This window comes from Antrostomus carolinensis, unplaced genomic scaffold, assembly GCF_000700745.2.
Source record: "Antrostomus carolinensis isolate BGI_N321 unplaced genomic scaffold, ASM70074v2 scaffold1070, whole genome shotgun sequence".
Classification (NCBI taxonomy): Eukaryota; Metazoa; Chordata; class Aves; order Caprimulgiformes; family Caprimulgidae; genus Antrostomus; species Antrostomus carolinensis.
Genome location: NW_010286233.1, coordinates 1,278 through 8,795, shown reverse-complemented (window position 1 = coordinate 8,795; position 7,518 = coordinate 1,278). Strand labels below are relative to the sequence as shown.

General features: G+C 40.8%; 1 protein-coding gene across 1 annotated transcript in view; it reads right to left on the bottom strand.

The window, feature by feature from the left end:
* The window catches only part of TSPAN5 (tetraspanin 5), a gene marked incomplete at its 5' end in the record, with an annotated part of 20,288 nt that overhangs the window by 11,993 nt on the left and 777 nt on the right, over nt 1–7,518 (bottom strand). The gene's annotated exons all lie outside the window — the stretch shown is intronic.

Here is a 7,518-nt window from a genome sequence, read left to right as displayed (position 1 = left end):
ATGACAAACATAGACAATGCTCTGTGGTTCCACCTAGAGATGCACAGAGGTAGTCTGATAGAAGATTGCTGCTTACTGCTGAAATATGTTTTTTCAGTCTTGCTTTTTTCTGGACACTTACAAATAAGCTCTCTGAGGAGACAGCAGTGTAATACTTTAAAGAAAAGCATATTTTGTTTCAAGTAGCAGGGCAGTGACCAGTGAATATTATCTCACTTTAAATTGTTAAGAAGAACTAAATGTACAATCCTATGGGCACATACTTTTCCTATCCACCAGAAGTTTCTGTAATACCTACTACCACATTATTCAGTATTTTTTGGCTGCAATAGCTACCTCTGGGGAAAGTTTGGCAGAGATGTACAAACACCTAGTAGTGACCAATTCTGTCTTCATCCCATCTTCAGCCAAAAGCATAAGGGAGTGTTTCCAGAGGTGCTTGAGCAGAGGATCAGGAATCTCATATTCTAACCGTGCATCCTCCAGTGACATGCTCTGAATCCTCAGCCTGACCAGTCGGTCACAGAATATACGGTGACTGTCAACTGATCTCTTGCATCAATGCAAGAGCTAAACAAATCACCTGTAAATCCTTTAACATTAGGCTTTCTACAAATGCAAAGTGTTTTTCTCAGTAGTACTCCATTCCAATATTTACTGTTAAACAGTTGCAAGTATTACTGATGTTTTAGCACATGAAAGGAGGTAATAATTTTTTTTTCCCTAAACCCACATTCTGCTTTTGGAAGTATGGTTATTTTTCTGGGGTACACATCCATCACTTTCTTGGTAGTTCAGACACGTGCATAATCTTTATTTGGCACTAAACACCCTGTTTGTGCAAAGCTACATACTCTAATACTTTTCTTCTCATGATGGCGTCAATCCAGAGCTCTGCTGTAGTCCCACAAGGAGAGGCAGTAGGACATGTTCTCTGGCTGATCTCCAGCTCATCTGTTTGCTCTGTTCCTCCACCCTCAATTGCCTGCTGTACATTACAGCGCGTGGGTTATTATTTAACCTTTTTATCAGCCCCCAGTCAAAATTTGTTTGGGGTAGCAAAACAACAAAAGCATCATCCATCATTGTCCTAAAAATCAATAATGGCATAGTTATGAAAAAAAATCCTTTATTGGTGAAACATACTTTGCTTCAATAACTAGGAGACAAAAATGTAGGCATGGAGCAGGAAAGACTGACCTCATACTCCTATCCCACCCCAAATTCAGGAGAGGAAGTCAAGTGAAATAGTAGGACCTGCTCTTTTCTCCAACAAAAGGGTGGAGGGAAGAGGCGTTGGTGGTGCTTTCTGCCACACAAGGAACATGAGACAATCAAGCCAGGCATGCCAGAAGCTCTTGCAGAACTGGAGTCTTCTCCTTATGCTATGTGAGCACAGACAAAAAAATAGTCTATGAGGGATGCCTGAATTCAGCGATAGATCCTCTGTTCTCATGCCATTTTTTATCCCATGGCCAGAGCCCTCCACCCTACAAGCTGGGTCTCATGCATAGCTCAAGGGAGAACAAGGTAAAGGAAAAAAGCTGGTCTTGAAGACAGTAACTTCAGAAGTCCCCTCCTGATATTATAGCTGCATAATTATTTGCCTTAATCCCATCAAGAAAGAATAAGGAAGCAAGTCACCTAGAAAAGCAGTAAGGGTGCACCCCTCACCCCTTCTCCATCTTGTACTCCTTAAGATCATCAGGACAATTTGTATTACTTTCCAGAGACAGATCTCCGACTCCAGCTCCCACCTTTGGTGTACATGTATGTTAACATTTCAGGTCAGATCCAGGAGTCCATTTAAAGGGATCACACAAAAGCTATGTTTCACTTCACACCAAGGAACAGTCACAGAGCCACAGACTGGGTTATTAACAAATGAAGATGTGCCCCTGGAACATAACTCATGCTCTAACTACTAGCAGGCATTCAGTCCATGGGAACACACTAGAACTAGGATGAAGAAAACTCAGACCTTTCAAAATCTGTAGAGTGTGCAAGTTAGGTCTTCAACACCATTTCCTCTCCTATTGGTCCACTCTACTTGCATTTAGCAGACATAGCCTTTGCATGTTGAACCCAGAAAGTTATTTCAATCTCTCCACAATGTATGGATGCCAACACAGACATCTTGGTTGGAGAGGTGCCCCAGTGTTGGCATACCTCTACAATCTGACTGTGTTTGTGGTTCCTAATGAGGACAAACTGAAGGGCAACACAAGTGCGTTAACAAACTAGTAAGATTTCCAGACCATCTGTGGCCGTGGTTATTGCAGAGAATCCACTGCCATGTACAGGTGTCAGAAATGTTCCCCAAAATTTGCTAGACTTGCTTCTCTGTGGAACAGCTGATTTCACAGGCACAGTAGCATACTGCAGGGCAAGAGAGAACAGCTCCAAGTGCAAACACCCAGCAATTTTGAAAAGCTGACCCAGTAATGAAAATTCAAGGCATCTTGAGTCAGAGATAACTTGGGAGGGTCATCCCAAGATCATCCTAGGGAACAAAGAGGTGACACACTGTGTAAGTATATGGAATTTGACTCACGAGAGTGCATGTGAAAAAACAGGACTTAGCACAACAGTCCCTATGACAAAAAACATTCCAGAGGGCCATTAAAAAGTGAAAAGAAGAAATCAACACCAATGGTAGGATGGGAGAAATCAGCTAATCTTTTTTCCATTTCCTCCAAGATGGGAAAAACCCTTCTCTAATGCAGAATCCCATTACTGGAGGGAGAAAAAAGCAGATGGTCAGAAAAAGATTCAGCAATATAAGACCTTCTGAAACATTTCTTTGCAAACAGAGGATTGATAGCCTTTTCACAAGCTCATCTGCAGGACTCAGAATCACTGGCAAACAGGAATACATGGGGGTAATGGGAAAGAAAAGTATTTCCAAATGCATTATTTTAAAATGGAAAAGCCTCTCTCTACTTTATTAGTCATAAAATCCATGCAATTTCTCCATGCTGTGCATCTGAATGAGCATGGGAAACAGAACAATAGTCATTGAAACATGCCAAATTAATTCCACTCCAGAATTTTGTCTCTGCAAGCAAGAAATTAGGTGGGGGATGATTACAAATCTTATTTCCTTTACTTCTGTTGGGTTTGCATTTCCTGCAAACAGCAATAGCAGCAGAACTTTATTTTTCAAGTGTTTACTGAAGGAGAAGAACTAGTCCACCTTTCTTGCCATGACAAAGCAGAGTTCAACAGGTGAATAACTGGCATAAATACATGCCAAGATACAGATTTTTACGTTTTTCAGGATTAATGGTTACAAGGTATTGTAACACTAATAAAATTATTTAAGAGCCTGTTTAGATAATGCATCTTTATGTACTGAAATTTTAATTAAATGTAATAGTGAATATTAGTATCCCTTTCTCTCCTCCCCAGTCCTGTAAAACTCACACACACAGTCCTGGCTTAGAAGCAAGATACGTGCTTTGGGTATCCTTCAGCCCATAAGGACCCACAGGATATGCATACAGTTTCCTTGTGGGGAGTGTTTTAAAAAGAACTATGTGATAGACATGTATGCACAACAATTATGGAGTGACTAGTGTATCATTCCCTCTTGATGTCTGCCACTCACTGGGACAGTAAAAGAAGTGAGAATTTTTTTCCTGAAAATAACTAGTTTTCATTCAGGGCAAGGAGAGACAGATTTGGTCTGACAAATTGTGGTTGTTTTGATGTAGGGAGTTTAGCCTGTCCCAGAACACCAAAGCAGGTCTAAAACACTTATATCAACATGTAAAAGTCTAGCTAAAACTTGAGATCCAAATTTAGGGCTCCTGCTTGCTAACAATACTATGCTGGCACACAGAGGTACCACAGTGGTACTCCAGACCATGCACAACTTGACTTCTGAGCTAGAGTGTCTTCCAGTTACGCTGATTTAACAAGAAAAGCCTACAAACCAAACTTAAGCACATAATCAACATCTTCCACTTCTCCCTCCTCATTTCAGTCAGCCTTTTACACAAACTAAGTCTAATCAACAAATTTTGCAGGGATCTGCAGATATTTTTTTTCCACTTCAGTATTGCTACCTCCTACTTAACATATACCCCAAAACGACAGTGCTTTCCTTCTAAAACACTCTCTCCATGGACAGTCTTATAAGGTCTCAGATGACATAACAGCAATTCATCACTTAGTCTCACTACTCTTCAAAAGAGATCTCCTACAGGTAGTGAGAGAACCAGGAAACTTATTTTCCCAAGTACCTACTGGCATCGTACCATGAACACTCCCAATGAGCCTGAAGACCACATTATCTAATAGATACAATCAAGGAGGGTAATAGACATTTTGTACAAGTCTAGTTTATTTTTTTTAAAAAAGTCAACAGAAGTGACTTGGAGTGGTTAAAAATGCCCATGAAATACAAATATTTCTCCCCTGCTGAGCAAAGGTAGTGTGAGTTGCTTGGGCTTAGTACAGACTCTTTAGTACAGACTCTTTGTATGTTAACAATGTTCATGTCACTGGCGGGGAGGGGGATGGAAATCAGCTGCCATGTATAACTTTTTTATGGTACAAGCCCAAGTCTAGCGTGCCTGAAAACACTGTGAGATTGTGAGCTATATAGTGCATCCATGTATAGATAGCTTTATTCGCCCTCCAAGTTTATTGCCCCCACCCCGCCCCCAGCTCTCTTTCAGGTTCATGACTCAGAATGCTAATTGCCTAGTTTTTGTTTAGGGCTGGCTGACTGGCTGTCAAGCCAATTCTATTGCCTATTTGACAAATGAGCTCTTTCGCCTCCCTGCAAAGCCTGTAAGGAAGGTCATGAGACTGTATAGTGTGCTTCTTTGCTTCTTTACAACAAAGTGCAAAGGGGAGAATTTAAGCCAACTTAGCAAAAAAGATAAACTAGCCATCAAAACCAAAACTCTACCCCAAACTGGTTTTAGCCAGCAGCAAAGGGGACTCCTGTAAAATGTGGATTATTTCTTTACATCTTGCATTTTTAATGTGGCCTGGCACGTTATCTTTTTATCTTAAAAAGATTCTGTGAAGTGGCAAAAGTATATACAAGTTGATGGCTGGGTTATTAAAAAAAAAATACAGCTGGATATAAAGCCACACGATTCAAGATACAAGTAAATCAAAACCACCAAAACAGTTTACAGTAGAAGAGTCTTTCTGAAGACCCAGTCCTGCAAAATACCTTACAAACTTATGTTTACACATTATACAATAGCAGCACCAAGTTCAACTTTGATAAAGACTTAGTTCATTGGGACAGCAGCAGTCTTCACAGAATGGTTGAGGTTGGAAGGGACCTCTGGATGTGTCCTGTCCAGGACAGAATGTCATCTGGTCACCTAGACCTGGCTGCCTAGGACCATGTCCAGCCGGCTTTTGAATATCTTCAGAGAGGGAGACTCTACATATCTCTGAGCAAACAGTACTTGGACACCCTAACAGTCTGGGGGAGTGGGGGGGGGAAATGTTTCCTGATGTTTAGGGGAACTTTCTGTGTGCATTTCAGTTTGTCCTCATTGCCTCTCTCACTGGACACCACTGAAAACAGTCTGGCTCCATTGTCTTTGCATTTTCCCTTCAGGTATTTATATATGTATTAAGATTCTCCTGAGCCAGCTATTCTCCAGGCTGAACAGTCCTAGCTCTCAGCCCTTCCTTGTAGGGGAGATGCTCCAGTCACTTAAACATCTAGGCAGCCCTTTGCTGGGCTCTCCAGTATGCCAGTGTCTCTCTTGTATTGGGAAGCCCAGAACTGACCTAGGTGTGGTCTCACAAGTGCTGACTAGAGGGGAAGAATCCCCTCCCTCGACCTGCTTGCAACACTCCTAATACAGTCCAGGACATTGATAGCCTTCTTTGTCTCAAAGGCACAGTGCTGGCTGATGTTTGACTTGGTGTACACCAGGACCCCCAGGTCCTTCTCTACAAAGCTGCTTTAGCGTCCTACAGTGTACCATTACAACAGCCCACAATGCCTAAAGGAGGTCCAGGCTAGCCTTAGGCAAGAAGCAGTCTAGCTAGAGAAGTGCTTTTCAGTCAAGTTACAGATATCTCAAGTCTTTGACTTCACCTACTTGGCCTTCGCCTCCAGCTCCCCAGCGCAGCAAGAACATCTCTGTCTGGGATGTAACTGATCTGCCCCCCACTAAGTTGCATGTACCCTATGAGTATCTGGAACTTGATCTTGCCGACTGCAGCTTCTGGCTGTTACCTGTCCTCTAGAGAGCTGAGTGAAAGATAGGTCTCAAGTTGGCTTGACACAATTCCACTTTTCCATAATTCCCGCTACAAAAATCAAGTCTGTCTGTGCTCTGGAGCTGTGCAGTCCAGTTATACCCATCCTACATTTTGGTTATACAACCACGAATTCGAGTTGGGGAGAGGCATTCATGTTCAAGGAAAGACCTGTGCTTTAAAACAATAAACAGTACTTGCCAATTTCTATAGAAAAACCTACTACATATAGAGCCTGAGCTAATGCATATTAAACTGCTCTAGGTGGTTTTATTTGCTTGTCTTGAAAACAATATGGCATTTTCTCCCACTTTCAGGGTCTGATTAAAAATGGTTTCAGATGGCTTGATAACAGATGTCCAAATCTCAAGTGAAAACATGAGTTTTGGCTTCTGGCTAGTGGCAATTATGAATTGAATGCATTTTTCCTAGGAAGGGAGGGGTGCTTTCCCATATAGAAAATATGTAAAACCTAACAAACTATTATTCTCCCAGGACATCCTCTAGCTGTAGGACTGGTACACTTTAGACTTCAAACACCATACTATAGCTGTTTTCCCTTTACCTGTTCATTCTAAAGAGGAATCATTTGTGTTACCTACTGATATGATACAAAAATCTTAAAATCTCTTCTAGAAAGCCACTCCAAAATTAAGTTATTCTCTGGGACTTAGACATAGGTACAAGCTCTGCAAGTATGCTCAGAGTATTAAATAAAACATCTTTTTATGTCTTTGCTGAATGACAAAAAAACCAAGAAACACAGCACCTCTTTCCAAATCTACTCAAGCCATCCAACACGAGTATCACAGGATATGTAAATGTACATATATATATGGGTGTGTACAGTGTGAGGTAATTAATATTCCATTACTATTTGTAATTATCTACATTCAAGGCACACGCACAGAGCAATTAGAATCTAAGTTAACAACTCTCTTCTAAACCAGGAAAATCTTGAATTTTTAAGTGGTAAAACTCCAGTGCTTCCAATGTGTTATTTGTCCTGCTGCAAGCATCAGTTATCATGCCTTAAGTGAACATCAATTTGTATCTTACTCAGTGTTTTCCATTAAAAAAGAAAAAACATTATATAACAGAATATTATAGCACCATTGTTATCAGCCAGGTTTTATTATTTTAAGTCTTTTAAATCAAGTAGAAAAGGAAACTCTGGCTTTAATTTTAACTGTTGTCTTTTAGCTAGCCAAATTCTTCATCCAGTTACCCAACACATACTGGCTTGTTTTGCATATTATGTCTTGATTTTTT